The sequence below is a fragment of the Narcine bancroftii genome, chromosome 7 (assembly GCF_036971445.1).
Source record: "Narcine bancroftii isolate sNarBan1 chromosome 7, sNarBan1.hap1, whole genome shotgun sequence".
NCBI lineage: Eukaryota > Metazoa > Chordata > Chondrichthyes > Torpediniformes > Narcinidae > Narcine > Narcine bancroftii.
In genome coordinates, this window is record NC_091475.1 from 174,636,225 (window position 1) to 174,663,050 (window position 26,826).

The 26,826-nt window shown below is 39.3% G+C and overlaps 1 long non-coding RNA gene across 1 annotated transcript in view; it reads left to right on the top strand.

Annotated features, from left to right (window-relative positions):
- The window catches only part of LOC138740111 (uncharacterized), a 56,331-nt gene that overhangs the window by 13,993 nt on the left and 15,512 nt on the right, over window positions 1-26,826 (top strand). Inside the window, exon 2 of the long non-coding RNA XR_011342675.1 lies at window positions 5,228-5,322. This is a non-coding gene — a long non-coding RNA (uncharacterized lncRNA). The remainder of the gene's footprint in view (window positions 1-5,227; window positions 5,323-26,826) is intronic.

Sequence of the window (26,826 nt, forward strand, 5' to 3'; positions counted from 1 at the left end):
TGGTTCCACACCCACCACACTCTGTATGAAGAAGTTCCCCCTGAACTTTTTCTCTTTAATCCATATTCTCTGGTTTGTATCTCACCTACCCTCAGTAGTAAAAGCCTACCTACATTTACTCTGTCTATCCCCCTCATAATTTTAAATACCGGTACTTCTATCAAATCTCCTCTCATTCTTTTATGCTCCAGGGAATAAAGACCCAACCTGTTTAACCTTCCCCTGTAAATCAGTTCCTGAAGTCTGGGCAACATCTTGGTAAATGTCTTCTGCACTCTTTCTATCTTATCTTTCCTGTAGCTAGATGACCAAAATTGCACACCATACTCCAAATTTGGCCTCACCAATGTCTTATACAACTTTAACATAATGTCCCAACTCCTATACTCAATACCTTGATTGATGAAGGCCAATGTGCCAAAAGTTCTCTTTACAACCCTATCCAGCTTTGATGCCCATTTCAAGAAATTGTCTATTGTTATCCTGAGATCCCTCTGTTCTGCACTCCTCAGTGCCCTACCATTTATTGTGTATGTCCTTTCTTGGTTTGTCCTTCCAAAATGCAACACCTCCTACTCCTCTCCATTAAATTCCATTTGCCATTTTTCAGCCCATTTTTTCCAGCTGGTCCAGATTCCTCTGCAAGCTTTGAAAATTTCTTTGCTCACCATAACACCTCTAATCTTTGTGTCATCTGTAAATTGCAGAAGAAAATTCTATTATCCTATTGTTGATACATTCTTTATTTAAGAATGCATTAACTGTGTGACCATGAATGAAATCAAAAATAAATGAAAGTTGATGAAATAATTTGTTATTTTTCATTTTAGTTTCAGTTTAATTTTAACAATTCCTTTTGTATTTTCATGTTCTTATGTTTTAATTAATGTATTTTATTCAATTTTTCACAGTTTAAATGTTTCAATTTATAGCATTATTAATAGTTTATAAATATTCCTGAATGTCAATCATGACTCTAGCTTCACCAGCAATAAGTAAAGCCCATCAATAAAGACCAGTAGTCTTACAACCCCAGCAAATATCACCATGAGGCGAGGTTTTTACTTGCCTCTGCATTGTCTCTCTTCGTAGTCCCATGTGTACGAAATTCCACATTTTGGAATGTTCTTTTAAATATTGGAACTGAAGTTGACTGTTGCTGGAAGCTCGTTTGTCAGGACACCAGAAAGTGGTGCCTCAATCCAATGGTTGTGGTTGGGTTGAGATGGTATTGACTTGCTGCTTTTCTCATTTTCCTGTGCAATATCAGAACCGTTAACTTAAAACCCAGCTCATTACTTTTGTGAAATAATCTGAAGTCCAATTAAAACTTGACTTTTCTTCCTCTATTTTTATTTCAACTTAGAATCAGAATCAGGTTTATTGTCGTGAATAAGTGCCATGAAATTTGTTGTTTTGCAGCAACAATATTGTGCAGAATGGGGTGCAAAATTACAATTCTGTAAATAGAAGATTTAAAAAAAAAAGTGCAAAAAAGAGAAAAGGTGTTGTAGTGTCCACAGGTTCATTGTCTGTACAGAAATCCGAAGGCAGAGGGGAAGAAGCTATTTTTGTCATTTTGTATGTGTGTCTTCAGGCTCCTGTACCACCTCCCTGATGGTAGCAGTGAGAAAAGGGTACCACCAAGGTAGCGAGGGTCCTTGATGCAAGAAGCTGTTTTTCTGAGGCATCTCCTCCTAACGATTTCCTTAATGGAATGTTCCTGTCCTGTTCAGTGGCACCTCTATGCCAGACAGTGATGCAACAAGTCACAATGCTCTGCACAGTACACTGAAAGAGATTTGCAAGTCTTTGGTGACAGACCAAATCTCCTCAAACTCCTAATGAAATATAGGTGCTGGTGAGCCGCCTTCACAATTGCATACACATGATGGTCTCGGGATAGACCTTCAAGATAGTACAACATGGTTAGTGAAATGCTACTACAGCACCAGCTACCTGGCTTCAAATTCACTGCTGTCTGTAAAGAGTTTGTTCGTTCTCCTTGTGATTGCGTGGGTTTCCTCCTGTGGTGCGTTGTCATACTGAAAAGCAGACACAAAACTTAGACTGATCAACAGGCTTTATTCCACTTCAAGTCCCTGCTGTAGCTCCGAGTGACTGACCTCGAGGGGCCAGATGTGGCTTATATCCCGGCGGGTGATTGGCAGCCAACCAGGCAGGGCTTGGTCTATTCAGGTCGGCTGATTGACAGCCGGCCAGGTGTTGTCTTGTCCTCCAGTGCTCTTCCTGCAGGTACACAGGATACCCCCTAAAGTAGGCTAGTGGTGTATCACCACACCTCCAAAGATATACAGTAGAAGTCTGAAAATCCTGACTGCTCGGGGATTGGATCATTCCTGATTTTTGGATTTTCTGAATTCTCAGGCAGTACTTTTACAATTCAAACTTGAGGAGGAATAAAGGAGAGCTGAACAGGTTAATTTTAATAGTTTATTCATTAGCAAATACAACATGCTTCATTTATCAAATTAAGAAGTTTTAAACAGGAAATTAAATACTTGACGAAAAGTGTGGTTGCTGGTTGCCAATATGCATCTGTGGCACTTACACATACATGCACACAGAAGCCCGCTAAATTTAAAAAGTTTGAGAGTTTTTGAAGTCTGGATTTTCGGTTGGTCTGGGTTTTTGGCATTTGGATATTTGGACTTTTATTGTATGGAATTAGTGGGTGGTTGGTCACATTAGGGTATTTAGGTGACACAGGCTGGAAGGACCTGTTACCTGCTGTATCTTTAAAGCACAATGAATTAAAGATATTTGAAGTTCTTTTTAACTCTGAAATGTAAATTAAAAAAATTATATTTCAGTAATGTCTTGAAGCATTGGAATTGGATGATTGAGATGAAGACTCTATTTTCTCATTTATTTAAAAGCACGGATCTTGGAAAAGGAAAATTCCCAGCCTGTCTGTGCAGTTGACAGATTCACACCGGCATCCTTGTGACAGCTGGGTTATGTATTCATATACTCTTTGGCCAGGATTCAAGTATAGCAGAGAAATTAAGCTGCAGGATTACCCTGCAGTTTCTGACCAAAACCTATGCATCTGTTTTTTGGGAATGAAAGGCTGGCATTTAATTACCCCTTAATCAAATAAAAAGAATAACAAGCTCCACTGTAATGAATTGGAATTATGGCATAACTGCTAAAGGTTTATGACACCATACACTTGATTGAAGCTCTTATTAATGTAAGTCAAATAGAAAAAAATGGGCACCATTTGTAAAATATTTCTTTCACAGGCATATTATAGCTCAGAAACACAAACCAATGAAACTGAACCCTTGTAGAATTAATTGATGCAATTATAATAATAAAGCATCAAAGTTGTTTCCTTAAACCAAAAAAAAACCTGTTCTGTGAGAAAGGAATTCCTTTGGCAGCAAGTCCTTTAGATTTTGATTTAATTTTGCCTCCAAGCAGAAAAATAGCTATAGTTAGTTTTCTTTTTTAAAAAAAATCACAGTTCCCATTACTTCAATTTCTGCCTCTATTCCAGAAATAAAGACCATGTGTCTCCTTATTTGCAATATATCGTAAAAAAATCCAGATGTTTGAACAAAATACCAACATAGGGACATCTCCAAAACACTAACAGGGCCACCAGGAATTTCTTTTAATTGTTCTTCATGTAATGTTCTGGCCTGAAACACTGACCATTCCTTTCACCCCACCCCTCCAAACTGATGCTGCTTGATCCACCGAGTTCCTGTAGCCGATCGCTTTTGCTCCAGATTCCAGCGATCACAGTCTCATGTGGGTTGCTTAATTTAGTCGTTGACTGTTTTCAGGGTATATTAATTACAAGAAAATTAGTTGGAACAATTTTTTTTTGCATAATTGTTATACAAATGCAAAATTGTTACGTCTTCGCTACCAAGTTTTAAATCTGTAAATTTGGAATGTTGGTTATAATAATTTCTCCTGCACGTTACAACCCTTCAAATTGCCACTTAATGTTGAACAAGGAAATAAAGGATTTACATATGGCACTCATCTATGGCAACATTGTAATATTCAACTCTAGAAAATTAGTTCCATTTTCTCTTGATGACAGATTCCAATCTTCTGGTGTTAATTAGGAACTCACCAGGTTACTAACTGCAGGAGTGCAGCTATATATTTTAATGAACACTTCCCTTCAAACCTGTCCCTGGATACCTCAACAAAATTCCAAGACTTCATTTGAAACAATAAACTCATTAGAAAAATAACATGACTGACATTTGACAATGCACAGTGTTTCAACAAGAACTGGGTAATTGAGCCAAATAGGCATGAGTGATGGATAATCAGTTATTCAATAAAAGTTATACATTGACAATAATCTCATCCGATTTGTCGCATTTCATATTTTTAAAGAAATTAACACTAGTCTTGTTATGAGTGATTGCACATATAGAAATGACTGAAGCATAATTATTTAGTAATTGAGAAATGTAAAAACCTTCAGATCCTTGATTCAAATTTTAAAAAAATATTGGAACCTGAGCTAAAAGATTTTCTTTCTAGTGCTGAAGTAGGTCAGAAATTTAGGGTAGAGAAGAACATTGGCAGGTTCCGCCTGTTCTAAAATTCCAAGAATGCCAGTAAAAAGTGCTCTCATGTTCAGAATGGTAGAGGATGCTGGTGTTATAGGAATTTTGCCTGAGTGCTAAAATAGCACAATTTATAGAATAGATTTGAAACGATGATGCCAACTCGTGGGTAGAACGTGAGAGGGAGGAACTGAAAGAGGCACAGATACTGCATAAAATAAGATGAGGAACATGCAGTAACTCTCCTTTTTTGTTCATACCTCGATGCAGGGCTCAAGCTCGGAATGATGGTTACGTATCTTTATCTTTGAAATCTAAAGAACACTGTGACCTGCTGAGTTTCTCCAGCATTGAGTTTTTTCTTCAATCACTGAGAGTCTGTGGACATTTGTGTTTTATTCTAGCAACTTTCCTTGCTGACCACAATGCTTTCTCCTTTTTTAATTTTTTTTATTTTTCACACTATGAACCCTACTGACCAAAATACATACAGACATTTTTCTCTTGAATATATACAGTGTCATTTTCTCCCTTTTTCCCCCCTCCCTTCCCTCCCTCCCTCACCCCTTCCCATTTATTCAAAGTTCAATCTATATTAAACCCGTTAAACAATGTCGTCACTTAATAAAAATAAACAAGAAATTTTTGTCCTTTACTTTTAGGTACTGAGTCAGTTCATTTCGTTGTCTTCTCCTTCTGTCATTTTCTCGAGGTTGCCACAAAAGAAAATCTGCGCAAGAAAGCAATGGTTCTACAAGTAAGTGTTGAAGACATTCTCCCATTCCAAGAATGACACCCCAAACAGAAAAATAATAAAAAGCCATCAGGCAAAAAACATCTGATCACAATGTGGATTTACTGAACATCCATTGATTAATGACTCTTATAATTGCAGTGGATGTCTGGTAACTTGTAATTCTGATGCTTTACAGAGATGATTGCTGAGAGCTGTGATTCTAATGGTTCTAAATGATGCACAATCAATTATGCAAAGACTGAAGTTAATGGAACGGAAGGCTTTTATCTGTAAGAGATGGACAGCATCCCTTGTGTTGCTAGCTCTCCTTGACCCAGACTCGAACTGGGGGCAGGCTTGTGGCATGCCAGCCTTTATGGGGGATAAAAGGGAGGAGTCATGAGCCAGCCAGCGAGAGCAGGGTCAAACATAAAATGTCATATCATTTACATATACAATAGCGGTTTCACTACAGTAACAAACAGCACTGGGGCTCTGAGCTCTGGTAGGAGTCATTTGTCCAAGCTGATTGAGTGGAAATATCACAGGAGAGGAACCAGGGAAGGAAATGTTAGGATAAAATAGAATATATTTATTTTAATATATATACAACATAAAGGTATCATTCGCCTATATGTGTGTTATGGCTGTACATGTGTTTTGCACTGTGGACTGGACAATGCTGTTTCGTTGTGAGGTACTGATTTAATTGGATGACATAAATTTGAACCAAACTATGCAGGACCCTAAATCTGAATGTTTGCTGAACAACAGTCGTGAAGAACTGATGGTACAAATTATAATAAAACACCTGGTATCTGGCACCTATGGGGATTGGTAGATGCCGGATAAGTGTATTTTCTGGTTGCTTGAGATTTACTCTTATAATGCCTCATACATCTGCATTAAGAATAAACAGTTTAAAAGACAAAAGACAAAAACACTTACACGGAACAAATGTCACTTGCATGAATATATAAACCTTAAAGCATTTTACTTTATTTTCAGTCACATTCTTTGAAAACATTTAACTGTTGCTACACATGCAGGTTCCTCCCCTTCCATGGAGCCCCCTGAAAGATGAACAATAACATTATAGATAATTAACTCCCCCTCCCCCAAGTTTACAGATAAAGCCTCTGACCAGGGTGATTCTTACTAAGCAGGGATAAGAAGAGACTTTAACAGAGTCACCCCAGTGGCGAGGACCATCAACCTGGGCTACACGTTTCTGTTTCACACAATTTTATTCAAACAGCTGCTACAAGCAAAGCACAGCCAATATTTGCTCCAATCTTCACCAAAGATTAATATAAGGGATGGCCCAACTTGGTTAATTTAAGAGCCACACAAAATAAACTTCAGATGTTTAAGAGCTGCAAGTCATGAAAAAATATTTCATATACATTTTTAATTTGTTCTACTCCTTTAGGGAGTCTTCGGTTTAATTCATTCAGAGTCATAAACACATTAATCTACAAAATATGTGCTTCCAAACCTAACCTTTCTCCTTCTGCAGTACTGTAGTCAACCGGGCAGGTCCAGAGCCAAAAATCATTGTGTTCTGCTCTCTCCTCCCTCCAGCCCTGCCATTGTTTCACTCAAAGGCAACATATTGGCACAGATGGGCCACCATAACCATGAATCAAATGGAGTTGCCGTCTCTGATGATCCGGATGTGATCCTTCTGTTCTCACTGTGACCACATGAGTTTCCCCCATGTGCTCTGGTCTCCTCCCACACACCAGCTTGCAGAGTCTGGGTGGAAATAAATGCTATCACAGTATGAGGAAATGCACCAAATAGTTCTGGATTTACATATGGGCTCAATGGGCTGCAGCCCAAGGCCTCATAATCTGGGGGGGGCTCAGCTCCCTGCCAAAAAAAAGTTAAAACTTTACCATTAATTTTGTTTCATTTGTAATGATAAAAATCAGGCCAAAATAACGTGCAAAGACAAATCCAAAATTCAGAAATACATTGATGGGAGTGACGAATGCACTCGCCCTTGATTTTAGCATCTAGGCCCAGTTGCGTAGTAACATGAAACTGTTACCCAAGTTTTCACACAGGATTTTCCCACACGGCCGATTCTCAACTTGTGGGAGTTCGAAATTCTTTGTGGGATTTCTGCAATCGTGCAGGCTGGAGAGAGCTCTACCGTCTATCATTGTGTGCATTTTGACAAGTGAGGATTCTTTTCTATCAATGTGAATCACAATAATATGTCATTTTGACTTTTTTTTGTGAAAATAATGATGAGTAAGTGATATGAAAATGGTGCTAGTCAATGAAAGCGACAAAAAGAACAGAAGGAAATACTGAAGCATTTAAAGCCTATCACGTCATATGGCTTTGTACAGCAGGCAGAACAGCCCAACATATCCCTTAGATCCAGAATATGCGTGCTTACAAACAGAGGAAAATGAAGTGGACTACAATGAGCAGATCAAAGAACAACCAATTTATATACAGAGCACAGCCTCCCAAGAACTTCAAGGAGAACTGTTGTCAGTAAAGAAGGGAAGTACAGAAGTACTACAAGTATAGAAACTTCTGGAGAAAACTTTGGAAGAATTTTCTCCAAGAGACAGGTTTAGGGTACATTCATTCATAGACAGAAGAACAACAGTGTATAGGAGTGTAGCTGGCAATTTTTAATTTTTTTGGTGAACCTGCAAGCAACCAAGGAACAAATTCACAATGACGTCGAGATGTTGATGCAAGAGTACCCAAAGGATGTTGACTTTCGACTCGTCAATGAACTCTTGCACTTCCACCTGTATGTCAAACAAGCTCACCCTGTAAAAGAAAATCTCAGCCACCAAGGTATGTATCAAATAATATTCCAAGAGAAAATTTAGACCCCTTTTCCAAATGTGGAAAGAATTTTCAGATTGTTCCTGTGTTTAATAGTTACTAAATGTACTGGCAAAAAATCATTTTCTAGGCTCCAAAGGATGTCCCGAGATTGGTGGCCTGATCTGAGCATTCTCTGCAAAGAAAGTGATAAACTGGGACTTACTGATTTTAATGATCTAACTGATAAATTTGCATTCAAAAAGTCCAAAGAAACTGTGTTTTGACTTTTTAATAGATATTATATATAATGTATAATGTAGCTAATGAATGTTCTGTGTGAATGTCATTAATTCTATACATTTGTAAACATTAAAGGTTATAAATTTATAAACAATCTTTTTTATCAATGCTAAAATTTAAGCAATGTCCTACTTTCATTGAGTAGATAAAGAAGAGAATGAGGTTTTGTTTCTCATGCTCAGATGCTATTAAGTTTGAGTCTTCCAAGGTCTCCTAGCCCAGGGCCTTCAGTCGCATTAATCCAGCACATATGCACCAAAATTCAGAATCAGGATTTATTGCCATGAACAAGTCATGAAATTCAGTGTTTTGTGGCAGCGTCATAGTACAAACATACGTATTATAAACATCTTTCAACATCATCATATAAAAAAAAATAATTAAAATGATAATAGCGGTAATAATGCCCGAACAGTAAGGCTGTGTTCTTGGTTCATTGGTTATTCAGGAATCTGATGGCAGCGGGGAAGAAGCTGCCCTTGTGCCGTTGAGTACTCGTCTTTAGGCTTCTGTACATTTTCCTGATGGGAGCAAAGTGAAGAGGGCATGGCCTGGGTGGTGGGGGTCTTTGAGGAGAGAGGCTGCTTTTTTAAGACACCGCCTCATGTAGATGTCCTCGATGGAGTGAACTCCATTGAACATTTTTGACTGCATTTACCCTACTTCTTGTAAGAACTTGATTCTATTCTCACAGTTTCTCAAATGAATATCTTAATATAGATTCAGAGCAGGAGTAGACCACTCAACCCTTAAAAACCTGTTTCTCTTTCAATAAGATCACAGCTGAAATGATCTTCATTTCATCTTTGCACTCCAACCTAGTACTGGTAACCTTTAGTAAAACATGAAAGTCTGCAGACCCCGCGATTGAAGTAAAAACACAATGATGCGAAAAATCAGCAGGTCAAACAGTGTATTTTATTTAATAAAAGGTAAAGATACATAATCAACATTTTGGGCTTGAGTTCCACATCAAGCTATGTGCAAAATGTAAGCAGGTGCCCAAACAAAATGGTGGGAGTGTGGAGTGGGGGGGATTGGTGAAGAGATGGGGGAGGAGCACAGTCCCACGGGCAGGAGGTGGATAAGGGAGGCAGGGCACATCAGCAAACAGGGGGAGGGGGAGGGGTTGGTTCTGTGAATGGAGAGGGAAGGGGGTGAAGAGCTGGAGGAAAGAAGATTGAGTGATGGGGAAGAGAGGAAGAATGGGGAGTGGGCCAGCAGAAACCAGAGAAGTCGATGTTAATGCCATACAGTTGGAGGGTGCCCAGATAGAAAATTAGGTGTTGCTCCTCCAGTTTATGGATGGTCTTGGTTTGACAGCGCATGAACTCATAGACAGACATGTTAGCGTGGGAGTGAGGTGCAGAATTGAAATGGTTGGCCACTGGAAGATCCCTATCACCTTTTATCCCTTTCTTATCAAACATCTCTTTTGCTCTCTCTCTCTCTCTCTCTCTCTCTCCAAACAGAAAATAAAAAATATAATAGTAAAACCAACTGAGTTAAAAATCAAAGAGACAATAAATGCATAAGACAGATAGACAACAAATATTCACAGTGTTCCTCGTGCAAAAAAAAGGTGACTTGCAATAGTGCAGACGATCCTTTCATGTTCTCACAGTGGTCCATGATTAGTGTACCAAGAGAAGGAAACTCTTCTTGAACCTGCAAGTCATAGTTTCATGTTTTGATACTTCTGCCCGAAAGTGGCAGGGAGAAGAGGCTGTGACCAGGGTGATGGGGGTAATTTATGGTGTCAGCTTAGTGTAATGAATGTTTGATGGTCAGAACATACTTGATGGGCTAAAGGGCCTAATTTCTGGGCTGTTTGTCTTGATGACACAATATTCTTGCCAGGGCCGAGTGAATGCTGGATGAGAGGTGGGTAACTAATCCTATATGTTCTGGTTCTTCCATTCGGTGAATCTTACAGCCAGTGAGAAGCCATTCAGCCCATCATACTTCTGGGAGTTACTTTATCCATCCACCGAAGCCACAAAGTGGCAAGGATGTGGAAGAGTTGGAATAATTCACACCTGGCAATTAAACTGCCTAACTGCTTGGTTTCTGACAGGCAAGCAGAGTTAAAATTGATCTTGCTGTCTCTATATTTCATACTTCCTTATGACAGAAAGGGACAATTTAGCCTATTGAGTCCATGTCAGCTCTCACAGCAATCCCATTCTCCTGCTAATTTTCCCTGTCACCTATTCTCCCCACATTCCCATCAGTGATACCTTCCATCTGTAGTGGGGACAACTTACAATTGGTCATTTGGCAAACCAATCCTTTGGGATGCGTAAGGAAGTTTACCAATGGGACATATATGTTCATAGGAGAAAACATGCAACATGCTATTGTACAGAAAACCATTCATCTCATTTTGCCTGGCTCACTGAGATCTCCAATTAGTTCTACAATTCTGCTGTTCCCCCATGGTCTTGTACATAACTCTTGATAGTCACCTGGAATCTGCCTCCACCCATTCCAGATTATGTCAAGTTGTTGCATAGAGGATACTTCTTGTTTTCTCCCACGATTAGAATTTTCCAGTTTTTAAAATTTATTTTGAGTGCTGAACACCCATTCTCTAGACTACTCAAACTATACCATTATTCACATCTAATAGTAAAATTCAGTGCTAATGTTTCATCTTTTCCCAGAAATCTGCCAAGTGCCATTTTTGGTAAGAACTAAATTACTGACTCGAAATGTGGGAACAAGTATGTTCCTGTATGTGTTCAATGAAATAAAATTTGTGAACTATGGTAAACCACTGTTATGCTGTGATTGGCTTCTGCCAGTTGGACATGCTTCCTGAGACCGATACTACCCATTACCCCTTTTCGTGCTCCCCACTCTTCCTTCCACGATGAGGCTGGCTGCTGCTCCAGTCTATAGTCAATAAAAGCCTATCAATTTCATAACCTCAGTCTTTTGTGGAAATTGATGGTGCATCATTAACAAAATGATGAAAAATGGGTAATGATGATTTATATTCGACAAAACATTCTATAATCCAGCTGTCTAACTCGCAATGCTTGTCTAATATTTCTATGAAGATGATCTGAGGCAGAGGCTTCAGGATAAGAACACTTAAATGCCAGGGAAGTCTGTGGCCTGGTCTCACCCCACTCTTTCTTTCACATGGTCCATATCTGAATCCATTCTTCTTTTTCTTGACTTCTCCATCTCCATACCAGGGCAGTCCAACAGCCAATACTCATTGTAAGCCCTTCTACCCTCACAGCACCCTCGAATGCATCTCCTTCTACCCTGCTTCTTATCAACCATCTTTTTTTCCTCTCTCTCCCCCTCCCCTCTCTATTCCTTTTTATCTTTTTCAAAGGAAGATTCAAGCTCCACTACCTTTTGAAGAAGAGAGCTCCAAAACTACATGGCTCTATCCGAGGAAAGATTCCACCTCATGTCAGTCTTAAATAAGTGACCCTGTATTTTTAAACAGTATTCCCTTGTTCGTAATTCTCTTACAAGAGGAATTGTTCTCACCCACTGTCAAGACTAGGAGCATATCTGTTTCAACTGAACTTCTAAACTCCAGCTGACATAAGCCAAGCCTACCAACTTTTCTCAAACGTCAACTCAACCATTCCAGTACTGAACCATTGGCTGTTTGTTGTGTGCTCCAGATTCCAGCATCCACAGTTGCTTGTGGCTCCCACCATTCCAGGTAAAGCATCACTGACTCATAGGGGACTAGTAGAATTACATTTTTACAGCATGGAAATAGCCTTTCAGCCCAACTTGTTCACGATGACTGTGTCTTCCTAAGGAAGTCCTATTACCTGGCTTGACCCATATCCCTCTAAACCTTTTCTGCCCTTGTACTGATCTAAATGTCCTTAAATATTGTAATTGTACCAATGTCTACCACTTCCTCTGGCAGCTTGTTACCTATTACCCTTTATGCAGAGAAGTTTCCCCTCAGTTTCTTTTACATCTTTCTCCTCTCACCTTTAATAGAGAGAGTACAGAAAAGATTCACCAGAATGATACCTGGATTTCAGTATCAAAGTTATAGAGAAAGGGTCTTTGTTCCTTGGAGTGTATAAGGCTGAGGGTGGAATTGATAGAGGTCTTTAAAATTTTGAGGTGTTAGATAGAGGAATGAGGATAGAAGCAATTCGAACAAGAGGACATGAGCTGAGAGTTAGGGGACAAAAGTTTAAGTGCAACACAAGGGGAAGCTTCTTTACTCAGAGAGTGGTATCTGTGTGGAATGAGGTTCCGGTGGAGCTGGTGGAGGCAGGTACAATATTATCTTTTAAGAAAAATTTGGATAGGTATATGGATGTAAAAGGTATGGAGGGTTATGGGCAGAATGCAGGTCAGTGGGACTAGGAGGGTAAAAGTGTTTCAGCACAGAAAAGAAGGGCCATTAATATAAATGTTCATTTTTAGACTCCCTTACATTGGGAAAGAGTCTATTGAGTATTTACCCTTTCTTGTAGCTCATGATTTGAAATACCGTCTAAGGTCTCCAATGCTCAAATGCAAAGCACCCCAGCCTCTCCTTATAACTCAAACCCTCCAGTCCCTTTAATATGACTAAACCATTTCTGTGTCCTTTCCAGCTTAGTTACTTCTTTCCTATAGCTGGTGACCAGAATTACCCAGAATAATTTCTCACCAATGTCTTGTACAGTTGTAACATGACAGTCCAACTCTTGCCCTCAGTGCCCTGACAAATGAAAGCAAGCATGCCAAACATGTTCTTTACCACCCTGTCTACAAATAATTGCCAAATTCAGGGAACAATGTATTTTTATTCAAAGTTTGAATGGATGTTCATACCATTATATCAGAGGTATAGATAGAACAGACTGTCAGAATCTTTTCCCCATGTGAAAACGTCAGATACTGTAAGATATGCGTTGAAGGTGGGAAGTGAGATGGGAAAGGTTTGAGGAGATTTTGGAGGCAGTTTATTATTGCAGGAAGTGGTAGAGCAGTTTATAGAGACAGGGATTGGCAGGTTCTGTTTTGATTTGAACATTCATTGTTGAATGCCACAAATTTGGACACCATAAGCAGCTCTCAGAAATCAAATGAACTTTCAATCAAACATAAATCCAAAACTTTCATCTTGACAAGTTGGAAGTTTGCCTATATTATTTGGCCCCAGATCTTTCATTGTTAAATGGGGCATCCAATAAATTGACTAATGGCAGATAATGAGTTGAGAATCAGAATGTGCTTGTAGAGATTAGGGTAGAAGAGAATCAGGGAGTTATGGATTAGAAAGTGGAAGTTAGAAAAAGGTCAAAAATAATGTGCAACAAAGAAGACAGGCAGGTGAAAGACAGCTGAAAAGGAAACAGATACTAGTTTAAGAGTACTGTAATTGAATGCACAAAGCATTAGGAATAAAGTAGAGGACCACGTTGGACAGTTAAATAGAAAACATAGAAACATAGAAGATAGGAGCAGGAGTAGGTCATTCGACCCTTCGAGCCTGTTCCGCCATTCAACGAGATCATGGCGGATCTTAAAGTTCAGTACCCCGTCCCCGCCTTCTCTCCGTAACCTTTAATACCCTTACATATTGAAAGGTGTGATATTGTGGTCTTCACTGAGACGTCGCTTAAAGATGGATGTTATTTGGAGATGAATGTCAAAAGTTACACAGTGTATAGGAAAGATAGGCAGGTAGGTAGAGGGGGTGGTGTGACACTGGTGGTAAGCAACAATATTAAATTACTAAAAGGAAGGGACATAGGATCAAATGGGGTAGAATCTATATGGGTTGAGTTAAGAAATAGCAAGGATAAAAGGACCCTATTGTATACAGACCCCCAAACAGCACCCAGGAAGTGGACTATGAGTTCCAGCTGGAAATAGAAAAAGCATGTCAGGAGGAAAATGTCAAAATAATTATGGAGGATTTTAACATGAAAGGGGATTAGGAAAGTCAGGAAGGTACCAGATCTCAGGGGAGAGAGTTTGTAGAACGCCTAAGGGATGGCTTTTTGGAACAGCTTGTCGATAAGCCCACCAAAGGATCGACGGTTATGGATTGGGTGATTTATAATGAACTGGAGGTGATTAGGGAATTTAAGGTAATGAAACCCTTAGGAAGTAATGATCATAATAGACTGAGTTAATTTTCAAATTTGAAATGGAAAAGCTGATATCAGATGTGTCAATATTTCAGTGGAACAAAGGAAATTACAATGGTATGCAAGAGGAACAAGTCCAAGCTGACTCGAAAAGTAAGCTTGATGGAGGGACGGCAGAGCAGAATTGGAGGAGATTTCTACAAGAAAGAAAGGAAGTGCAGGGTAGTTATATTCCAAGGAAAAAGAAAATTATGAATGGAAAAATGGCACAAATGTGGCTAACAAGAGAGGTTAAGGCCATAATAAAAGGAAAAGGGAGGGCATGCGAGGAAGCAAAAATTGGTGGGAAAACAGAAGACTGGGAAACTTTTTAAAACTTACAGAAATATACAAAGAAAGACACTAGGAAAGAAAGATGAATTATGAAAGAAAGTTGTCAAATAACATGAAAAGTATACTAAGAGTTTTTTTTAAATATTAAAAGAGAAACATGGGTAGATGTAGGACCGATTGAAAATGTACCAAGGAGATGGCAGAGGAACTAAATGAGAACCTTTCACTTGGAATGCCTTTTAAAATGAGAAAATGCCTGAATAAGAAGGTTGGGGCTGGGGCGAAGGGGGCATAGGTATAGGCTTACAGGCAATGGATGAATGCTGGTGGGAGGGGGAACAAAAGAAAAGAGCTGAGGTAATGGGGGAGGGGGATGAGATAGATGACCACTAATAGGAGGAAGGACAGAAAGTGGGTGGAGAGCTGAAGGAAGAAAGTTGCAAGAAACAGGAAGGGGAAAGAGAAGGCAAGTAAGAGTCAGAGGGATGAGGGAATGGAGGGTGGGGGAGAAGGGGGAGGGGTTACCAGAAGTTGGAAGGTCATATTGATGCTGTCCTGATGGTGACTGCTGAGATGGAAGATAAGGTGTTGCTCCCATAGCAACAACCCTGTTATTTCTGCACCTTTCCAAAATCTGTCCTTTTATCTGCTCCTCAGTGTCCTGAGGGCTATTTGGGGAAATAATCACTCCCTTCCTGTTTCTGACATCCACCCACATTGACTCAGTAGGCTACCTCCACAATGTCCTCCCTTTCTACAACTGTGATACTACCCTGATTAATAATTCTACCGCCTCCCTCATTCTATCCCTTTTAAAACATCTAAACCCCTGGAACCAACATCAGCCAATCTTGCCCTTGTACCAGCTAAATCTTTGTAATGGATACTACATCGTAATTCCACAAACTGATCCCTGCCCTAGGTTCATCTCCCTTATTCCTAATTCTTCTGGCATTGAAATTAACACATTTCATACCCTTTAACTGATTACATTTATGCTCCCTCCACTGTCTGAACCTGCTCACAAACTCACTATATACTCCATCAATCTTTCCACCATTTGCTCTATTCTCTGGTTTCCATCCCCTCACCAAGCCAGTTTAAGCCCCACAGAGCCAATAGCAAACCATTCCATAAAGATATTAGTATCTCTCCATTTCAGATGCAAACTGTCTTGCTGGTACAGGTCCCACCTTCCCTGGAAGTGAGCCTAATGATCCAGAAATCTGAAGCCCTCCATCCTGCAGCATCTCTATAACCATGTGTTAAGCTGCATTATCCTCTGATTCCTAACCTCACTAGTACATGGTACGGGTAGCAATCCTGAGATCAGAACCCTGGAGGTCCTGTCCTTCAACTTAATGCCTAAGTCCATCAACTCTCTTTGGAGTAGGGGTTGGTAAATCAAGCTCATCTTCAAAACTACTCAAAGCAAATATAGCCAAGGTGTACAAATCAGTTCTAAAAAGAACATTTATTTATCAAATTGGGTAAATGCTAAATATCAAATGATTGGTTGAGCTCCATATTACACAAGAGTATTCTAAAATGTGAGTGATGCAGTTCCCCCTTGAAAAATAAAACAAAAAATGCTTCTCTTTGATCAGGTAGTACCTTGAAATTGACAACATAAGACACCTTTCAGTTAACTATAGATTACTTTAAAATCCAACATTTTAATGGCATTTTATTATTTTTCAATGATTGGAACAAAATTATTTTTTGACTGCATGTGAAGTAAGTTATCAGCTTGTTCAAGAAGTATTGCTGGTTAAATTGAATAGCAGTGGAAATTACGTGAGATCACGTGGAAAGATTAATGCACTCATTTATAACCTTGCACACACGTTTGTTTTCATGATAGGAGAAACATCGAGGACATAGATTTAAGATGAAAATGGACAATTACAATGTTTAAAAGACATTCGGATGGGTACATGAATGAGAAAGGTTGAGAGTGATATGGTCCAAAAGCAGACAAATGAGACAACCTCAGGAAGGTACCTTGGTCAGTAAGGACAAGATAGTCTGTGGGGTCAACTCTATTCAAGCTACCCAGAAGAGGTTAAAGCCAGCCTGCACCTCATAAAAGGGAAGATACCTTGTGGTGGTACCTTCAAGAGGCCAGATTTCTAGTGGCAGCAGTGTTGACCTTGGTAGCTGAGGTAGAGAAGATAAAAGAGTTCCTCTCCACTCGGAGGCTGGGAGGCCTCAAGCATAGTATATAAGAGCAGTGAAGAGAAATCAGCAGTCACATGTCAAATGCCAAGGATGTAGATGTAGAGCTACAAGGAATTCAGACACCCATATTCCTACCTAACAATCTCTAATCACATAGGAGTGGGATAATGTCGTTGCCTCCTCTTTCTCTGGCCTCACAATCACATATAACAGCTTGCACTCGTTACAAACTATCAAACCATGAAAAGTGAATCACCCCAAGACATTGCATGTTGACAGTTTGTTGGAGATGGAACCCACAACAACAGCAAGAAACTGATGAGGCACATGTACAGAGATAATGTTTTGCATCTCCAGCTGTAATTGTGGTGGCTGTAGAGGAGTATGTGCAGGACTGAGACCACCAAAGTTGATGGTATGTTCACATGTAATCCACCATCTCATATTCCGCGTCTCTGACATCCAGCAATCTCCTCTGATTTACAAGCCGCAGATGCAGCAAGCATACAGCTGTTGCATGTGCCTCCCTCTTCCCCTTACCATGACCCTCCCCTTGAGCCTTGCTGCTTCAAAATACCCAGCAGCAAGACGCCACACTGTCATTTGATCTGAAACAGGCAGCTCAGGTGCAGACATTCTGACCCATGTAGAGGCAAGTGTAGTGGTCGGGCCTGTACATGGTCTGTGGGCTGGGTGGAGGAGAAGATGGACCAGGTCCCCACTGGGGGTGGGAGGAATGGTTTTACATATGGCCCCTAACTCAGATGAGGAATTCAATGTCCTGGCCTGCAGCTGGGGGGTGGATGACCCATTGACAGCTTTGGCACAAGCACAAGTGTCATAGACTGTGGGGGATGTTCACATTTGGCCATGACACACACGTGGCCTTTTTCAGAGCTTGGAACTTTCCAGCATGAGGCGATAACCATTTTATATTTTGTTCACCCAATGATGTATAAATGATGTATCAATTTTGGTCTTATCCCTACAATATTACCTAATAAAAATAACATTAGGTTTTGTGGATATTTAATTCCTGTAACCCATTTGCCAAATTTAACCAAAAAGATTTCACTTTCGGATAGGAGCAACGAGAATGTAAAAAAGTGCCTATCTCCTGACCACATCTAAAACACTGGTCTGATAAATCTGATTTCAATTTATTTAACTTCTGTGGCATGAGATATAATTGGTGTAAAAAATTATATTGAACTAATATGTAATTTACATTTATTGTTAATATTTAGATCCATTTCCGAAAACTGTCTAGACCTATGTATTCTCTTCTGCAATAAAGCATAAGTTGCTTAATATATATACTACATATCAACATTTCTATATCACCACATTTTGGTAATAACATTGTTAAACCTAATTTATCTCTTAAATAAGAATTTAATTGATAGTAACAAAGAAGTGTATTATTTTGTATCCCATATTTATATTTTAATTGTTCAAATAACATTACATTCCTTCCTCATAACAATTTTCTATATATCTGATTTATTTCTGAGACCAAATATTTAAAAATTTATTATCCATTGAGAATGGACTGTCCATTTTGCTTCAAAGGCATTTTAGCCAGGAGAGCCGTCCTCATTCCAATTTCGTCATTGACCTTATTCCAGATATTAATCAAATGTTTCCACAAGGCTGCTTCCTCATTTATATATTGTCTTATAATTTTCTCTCTCCTATTTTATCAATTTCTATTTTAATCCATGCCAGCTTTTCTCCCTTATTTAAAAAAAAACCTAAAATCTCAATTGAGCTGCTTTATAATAATTTTTAAAAATGTGGTAATTGTAAACCTCTTAACTCAAATTTCTCTGTCAATTTGTCTAAAGAAACTCTCAACATCTTACCCTTCCAATAAAAGCTTTATTTAATTCTTGAAAAAAACTTTTATGCTATTATTATTAGTAGTTTTTGAAATAAATACTGTACTCTAGGAAATATATTCATTTTATGACAATTAACTCTACCCAATAATGCTATTGGCAATATCTTCCACTTATTCAAATCCTCCCAAATTTTCAGTGATGCTGTAGAGTCAGGAAGTGGAAATCTGACTCTCCCGGGAGTTAGTTAAAAAAAAGTGCTAAAATAAGCAAAGTACATTTAACCTAAAAGAGGGAAGACCGTTGCTGGCCCACTGCAAACAACAAGAAAACAAAGAAAAAAAGGCCCAACGTCTCAATGGATCCAGGAGGTGAGAGCTCATCCCTGGGCAAGTTGGACCCCTATAGGGGCCATTCGATACTCCACAGTGCCATCACAGCCACTGTTGATGAAAGAAATGTCCCCTTCATCTTTTCAGATGTATTTGTTTATCTCCCCCAGATTCAGATACTCTTTTCTAAGTACTAATGTGACATCTTTTCTTTAAGTACATCATCCATTATATTTCGAAGTTAATAAAATTCTTTCCATAGGCAGGTAGGGGAGAGAGTGTCTGCAATGAGGTGGTCTAGGCAAAGACCCACAATGCATTTAATTGTTGCAACCTGACAGGCTGCAGACCCAATTGATGGACAGTGGGATCAGGTAGCATGGATCTTCCGTCAGTTATAGTGGACTCTGTCATGAATTTCTGTAATTCCAAGATGCCTATTCAAAGCAATGAAAGAGGCACCATGAAGGACTCTATTTCATGGTTATTTAATGTTTTGTTGCCTGCAGCTCAGTGATATTATGGACTGGATTCTCCTCAGAGCAGTCAAATGGTGGTAGGACCAGATTTCTATTTGTTTCTGCCAACTCATCAGATTACCTAGTAGCTGTTCAAGGATTATCCAGGAACAGTTCATGTCCCCTCATTAGAGGAAGGATGTGGAAGCTATGGAGAGGGTGCAGAGGAGATTTACTGTTATGTTTTCTGGATTGGAAAATATGAGGCAAATTAGCAGAGCTGGGACATTGTTTTGGAGCGAAGAAGGATGAGAGGTGACTTAATAGGGGTCTACCAGATTCTGAGAGCCATGGATAAGATAGAAAACAGCAATGATTTCCCAGGGAAGGAGTAGCAAACACCAGAGGACATCTGTACAAACTGAAGGGAGGTGAGTTTAGGGCAGACATTAGAGATCTGTTTTTTTACAGAGTTGTATGTGCCTGGAATGCCTTGCCAGGGATGGTGGTGGAAGCTGAAACATTATAGATATTTAAGAGACTCAGACAGGCACATGGATGAAAGGAAAAATAAAAGGTTATGAGGTAGGAAGGGTTTAGTTATTCTTTGGTAGGAATATATAGGTCAGCACAACATTGAGGGTTGAAGGGCCTGAAATGTGCTGTAGTTCTAATTCTCATTGCTGACTTGTATTTGGAAGGAGAGAAATTCAATGTAGCCCCAGTGATTGAAAAGCAGCCGCTCATTAATGTCAAACACAAATTTAGAGATGCATGAGAGCTGTAAATGCTGGAATCTAGAGTGAACAAAGGAAAGTTGGATGGACTCAGCAGGTCCTTGAGAGAAATGGTCAGAAATTGGAGCTCTTTGATCAGCAAAATGCAACAATAATGTCGGAAGAACAAAGGCTTTACAAACATATGTTCTCTTCTTAAGAGGATGTTGTCATGCCATGGAAGATATTGACAACATGCGTGAGCTTTACATTTTTCTAATATGTCAACCATGAGCCAGAAGATGCCTTACCGGCTGATGGATTCGTGGAGAGCGAGGGTTTGCGAACTTCAGATAAAATATAGACAAAATACTACTTTTGAAGATATTGTGGATTTCCTGGAATGGCAATTGTACCAAAATTTGGAGATATCAAAGATACTTCAAATGTGAGCAAAGAAGAGAAAGGTTTCAAGATGCCACCTCAAACCAAATTCTAAAGTATATTTTCCACTTCCTGGTAGTTGCAGATAAAGAAATTAAGGAAAAGGAAAGTTTGCCAGCTGTAGAAAAAAATGTTTGTTCTGTAACGTTAAGCATGCTTTGGAAAAGTGCACACAATTGGAAGACGCATAATGAGAAAATCGCTTTTCTGAAGGAAAATGGAGTATGTTTTAGCTGTTTGTGTGAAAGGACACATCAGCAAAAACTACAAAAAGAAATTTATCTGTGACATACATAGTGAAAAGTATCCCAAAATGCTACATATCTTCCAGGAAAAGAGGAATATGGAAAAGGACCAAACTGCCAAAAAGAAGCAGATAAAAACAATGCTGAAGCCTCGGTACGGATAAATTGAGAGAACAACTGCAAGTCAAGGCCAAGAAAGGAAGGGCAACAGTGCCTTCTTATTCATTTCTTTACCCAGGAAGCACTGCGTCATTTTGCAATGAGGGGCTAATGAATAAGCTTAATCTTCAAGGAAGATCAAAAATTCTATTGAGAACTATAGATCAAGTTAAACACATTGAAACTAATGTTGTGTTGGGCCAAGGGATTGCTGGACTGGATAGTAGCAATTTTTGTGAATTCCCAGGTGTAATGGTTGTGCATAAAGGAAACATCCCACATCAAAATGATGTTGAACCATGGACGCATTTGAAAAATGTTTGTTTACACAAAATCAACTCTGAGACTGAGTTGCTGATTTTTTTCAGATGTATCAAAAGTTCTGGAACTACTAGATACGATAAGGTGTGTGTGTGTGGATGACCAACTTTATGCTGTCAAATCTATGCTTGGTTGGATGATTAATGGACCATTAAGAGGAAGAAAAGGGGTTTAAAACCAGTCGGCTTTAAGTGTCAACAGGTTATCAATTGTTAAGCTTGATAAGCTGTAGAAGCAGCAGTTCAAGAATGACTTTCCTGAGAGCCTCAGGGACGACCAACAACCTTCAAAGGAAGACCAGCAGTTCTTGGAATCGATGTCAAAATTTGCTGAACTAATTAATGATTATTATTGCATTGGATTGCCTTTAAAGAAATAGGAAGTATTCATGCCTGATAATGGAAGTGTTATCGAGCAATGTACACTGAATTTAAAGAAAAGATTCAAGAAATATACTTTCTTTCATTCAGACTACACCGAATACATGTCTGACATGATATTTAAAGGTTATGCAGAGTATATACCAGATTATATCTTGGAACGTAGTGATGGCACAAAAAAAATGGTACTTACCACACCATGGAAATTTGCATCCACAAAAGAAAAAACTTCATGTGGTGTTTGATTGTGGAGCAACCTTTCAGGGGGATTTCACTAAATTCTCAACTCTTTTAGGGTCCTGATTTGACCAGTTCATTGATAGGAATCTTAACTAGGTTCTGTAAAGAACACGTCATCATCAGTGTAGACACTGAAGCAATGTTCCATCAGGTGAAAGCACCGAATGAAGACCGTGACTTGTTCCAATTCCTTTGGTGGCCTGATGGAGACTATGTTCAGAACATGGCAGAATACAGAATGACAGGGCATCATCACCAAGTTGTGCGAATTTTGACCTTAGGAAGTGTGCTGAGGATAATATGGAATAAGTTAGTTCTCAAGCTATAAGCACCATCAGGAATAACTATGCGAATGACTGCCTCACTTCTGCAGCTACAGTAAAAGAAGCAATAGCTCCTTATCGTGAGTGAGAGCGATCTGTTTGAAAAGAGGCTTTCTATTTACTAAATGGTTAAAAACCAGTCACCAGTCATTGGCTGCCATACTTGAAAGAGAGAGGGCAAAAGAAACAAAGAATGTGGACTTAGACCATGACAACTTTCCTGTGGAGAGGGAGCTAGGTGTGCAATGGTGTGTTCAATCTGACGTCTTTAAGTTCAAAATCATTTTGAAGGACCGACCTCTCACAAGAAGGGGGTTTATATCAACTGTCAGTTCAATATATGATCCTCTAGGAATATCGGCACCAGTTGTCCTGACTGCCAGGAATATCCTGCAAGATTGTGTAGGAAAAAGATTGATTGGAATGATGAGATACCAGAATCCATTATACAAGAATGGACATGTTGGATCCAGGATCTTTGTAAACTGGAAGGCTTCAAGATTGACATATCCTTAGGACTGTAACACCTGCTCAATTGCATCATTTTGCTGATGGATGTGAAGACATTTATGGAACTGTAGTTACCTATTACTGCATGATAACAAAGATCAGGTCATTAATTAGAGCCAGAGTGGCTCCATTGAAACCAGTCACTCTCCCATGAATGGAGTTGACGGCTGCTCCCATGGTGAAAAGAGAGTTGCAGAAAAAACTAACTAATTCCATAATTTGGACTGATAGCACCTGTGCTCAAATACAGCAACAATAAAACCACAAGGTTTTGAACTTTTGTGGCGAACAGAATCACTGCAATTGATAAAGTCTCACATCCAATACAATGAGGATATGTTAACGCAATTAACAATCCTGACAATCTGACTTCCCGGAGTTTGAAAGTCAAGTCTGGGCCTCGATGTCTTCTACAGCCTTAAAATACCAATAAATTAAAAGAAATTTTACCAGAGGTCCCTGAAATCAGAAATAAGACTGCAAATCCTGTTCAGATAATGTCTGAATAGATGAATACAGTTACCCTCTTAATCCAGTTCTTCTCAGCCAGGGATCATTTGAAAAAGGCAACAGGATGGATGCTTAGATTTAAAAGATGGTTTCTGAATTGTAGCAGAAAAAAAAAACAAGCAATGTTCCTGCTCAATTTTACTCAGATAACATCCATTAAAAAGATCTACCACAAAAAGGTGATCTTGGGAGTCAAGAAAAGGGAGGACTCACAGATGAAGAATTGATTAATGCTGAGTTGGAAACAATCTGCTTTTGCTAGAGGAAAAGATTTGCAGTTGAAATTTCAAGTCTGAGAAAGGGAATGAATATTTAAAGTAAACCTTTGTTCTCACCACAGCAGTTTCAGAAGGAAGACATATATGTGCACTGCAGATGGAAGCAGGGTCAATTTATATTGGATTTGTTCTGGAAAAGGTGGGTGAAAGAATATCTTCCACTGTTACAGGAATGACAGAAATGGTTTAAGATCAGATAGAATATCACGGCTGGGGATGTCATGTTGATCATGTTCAGCACCTCGAAATTCATAGTTAATGAGGAAGATTGTTGATACCATCCAGGACAAAAGAGGACTTGTACATCAAGTTTGGTTTAAGACTAAAACTGGCTTTCTGAAGAGACCATTTACCAAAATGTGTCTTTTACAAGAGGCAGAAAACTTTGATAATTGACTTCATCTTTCTTTTGAAATTTAACCGATATATACTATGTACTATGTTTGAGTTTTACTTAGTGATGATAATTATTATTTTTTAGACCTAATAATTAGGGGCCAGTATTGTAAGGGTTAAAAAGTATTTCATGGTTGCAAGCAAATTCTGTATGCAGCTTTCAAGATGTTGTTTACATATACTTTGAAGGCCTCCTAGCAACATCTTCGAGCCAAGGTCTTACAACATGTTAAAGATTACATGTTCTTAGTTTAGTTCCTTTGTTCTAAGAAATGGTGAGGAATTAGAATGTCCAACAATTTTTATTGATGGTTTAACAAAGTTTTAACGGATTGTAACAATGGATAGCAAGTACTAATAACTTTAACGATGTTTAATAAACTCTGGAAAACTCCATTCAAGTTTAGTTCAGATTTGTTTGAACAAGTCATAGACAACAACATTCTGATATCCTCCAAGTGATTATAAATGAAAATAGTCGTTACAATTCCATCTCTGTGGATGTGAGTGCTACTGGTCGGTAGTCATTTAGATAGGTTCCCACAGTCTTCTTGGGCACAGGCACAATTGAAGCCTGGTGGAAACAGGTGGGTACCATGCCCTGCTGGAGTGAGATGTTGAAGATATCCATGAAAACATTGGTCAGTTGGTCAGAACAGCTTTTCAGTACTTGGTCGGGTACTCTGTCTGAACCGGATGCTGTCCTTGAATTTCCTCTCCTGAAGGGAAACACTGACAGAATAGGATTGTCAAGGGACATGGGGTTGCACAATGGTTCTTGTTCTGATAAAGAAGACATTGAGTTCATATGGGAGTGAAGCTTTGTTGTCTCCTACAATACCGCATTTGGCTTTGTAGCAGGTCCTGCCACAGCTGTCTGCTATTCTTCATTGTATTCATTTTCATCTGGAATCTCCACTTGTCTCAGGAGATGGATTTTCGTAGGTTGCACCTGCTCCTTATGTGGTGTTCTGAATCTCTGGTCAAATGCCTGTGATCTGGTTCTCAGCAGGTTCTGGATTTTGTTGTTTTAATAATGTCTACAATGACCCTTGTGTAATAATTCAGATCGTCAGTTGAGTTCTTGATCACTGCTGACATGAGGCAGCCCTGTTATCTTTTTTCAGCATCCTGTGACCATCTTCCGGCTGTTCTGATCTCTGAAGCCTCTCTTTTAAGGCTCTAGTGATATGCAGGCTGAAGGAAACCGTCAGATGATCTGACACAAAAATACAGTCTCATGAAAGAATGGTAGGCCTTTCTTATCTGTGTGCTGGGACCTCTGGTATAGCAGGTTATGTGTTGATGGTAAATAGGTAGGGTTTTCTTGAGGCTGACCTGGTTAAAGTCGCTGACTATAATTTGTCGTGCTTCTGGGTGGACCACCTCTTGATTCTTGACCACATCATGCAGCTCCCCAAATTCCTGTTTGTAATCAGCATCAGGAGGAATATAAACTGCAGAGAACATCACTTATGAGACTCTTGGAGTTGCTAGAAGGATCTTCATTTAATTGAGATTTCCTCTAAATCTGTGGAGCAGGAGCTCGAGATGATCCTAACTTCCATGTACCAGCTGGAATAATTAGATGGGCTGAAGTGCCTGTTTCTGTGCTGTAGTGTACTGTGTTTCTTATCCTGGAGACATGACTTAATCATCATTTTGCCACATGAGCTGGGAGAAGTTAAAAGAGCACTTTTTATCATAAAATCTTTGATGTAATGATGCAAGGCATGTGCATTGATTGGGCTAATGCAAGAAGATTGAATTGATTCTGAAAGAGAAATGATTAAAGGAAGCCTTTGCACTTTCATAATCATGGTTGGGAATAGAGGTCAATTAGAGAGCTAAATAGGAGAGTGGAAGATGTAAAGACAGGGAAAGTTCCAGAGACCTCGATTCATTCCTGGGAGATTTAATGGAAATATGGAGAGAATAGGTTGCAGGGAAAATTAGTCAGGAAACTGGATTGCTCTCAAAGCCAGCATAGATTCAAAGGCCAAATAGTTTCCTTCTGTATCATAAGAAAGTATGGAAAATATGGAAATTAGAGCCACTACCAGCAGAACCTTGTGTATGTGGATATAGAGCAGTCGCAAAGTAACACAATGCAATATGTTGTGTGCCAGGCATTCGGACAACACATGGGGCAGAATTTGTCAGGTGCATCCAAGAAGATTTTTCTGGCATAGTATATGGACAAGTTGACGAGAGAAGAAGCTGTACTGGATCTAGTACTGGGTAATGAACCTAGTCAATGACAGTCCTCTCAATGGGGGAGCATTTTGTGACAACCCCCTGACATTTAGCAAAGGTATGACAAGGATAGGAGTGAACAAAATGGTGAAGTGTTTAATTGGGGAAGGACAAATTATGATGGGCACGAAATGGGATGAGTTCTCAGGGGTAAAGCATAGAAGTAATGTAGAAGATGCTTAGGGTCCATTTGCGTGGGGTTCTGGATAGATCTGTCCCACTGACACAGGGAAAAGATAGTAGGAAAAGGGAACCATGATTGACAATAGAGGTGAAACAGCTAGTTAAGAGGAAGACGAAAGCATACAGAAGGTTTAGGAAGCAAAAGACAGGAAGGGTTCATGAGAATATTATGGAGGCCAGGAAGGATCTTAAGGAAGGACTTACGAGAGCTCAAATGGGGCACAAGATGGTCTT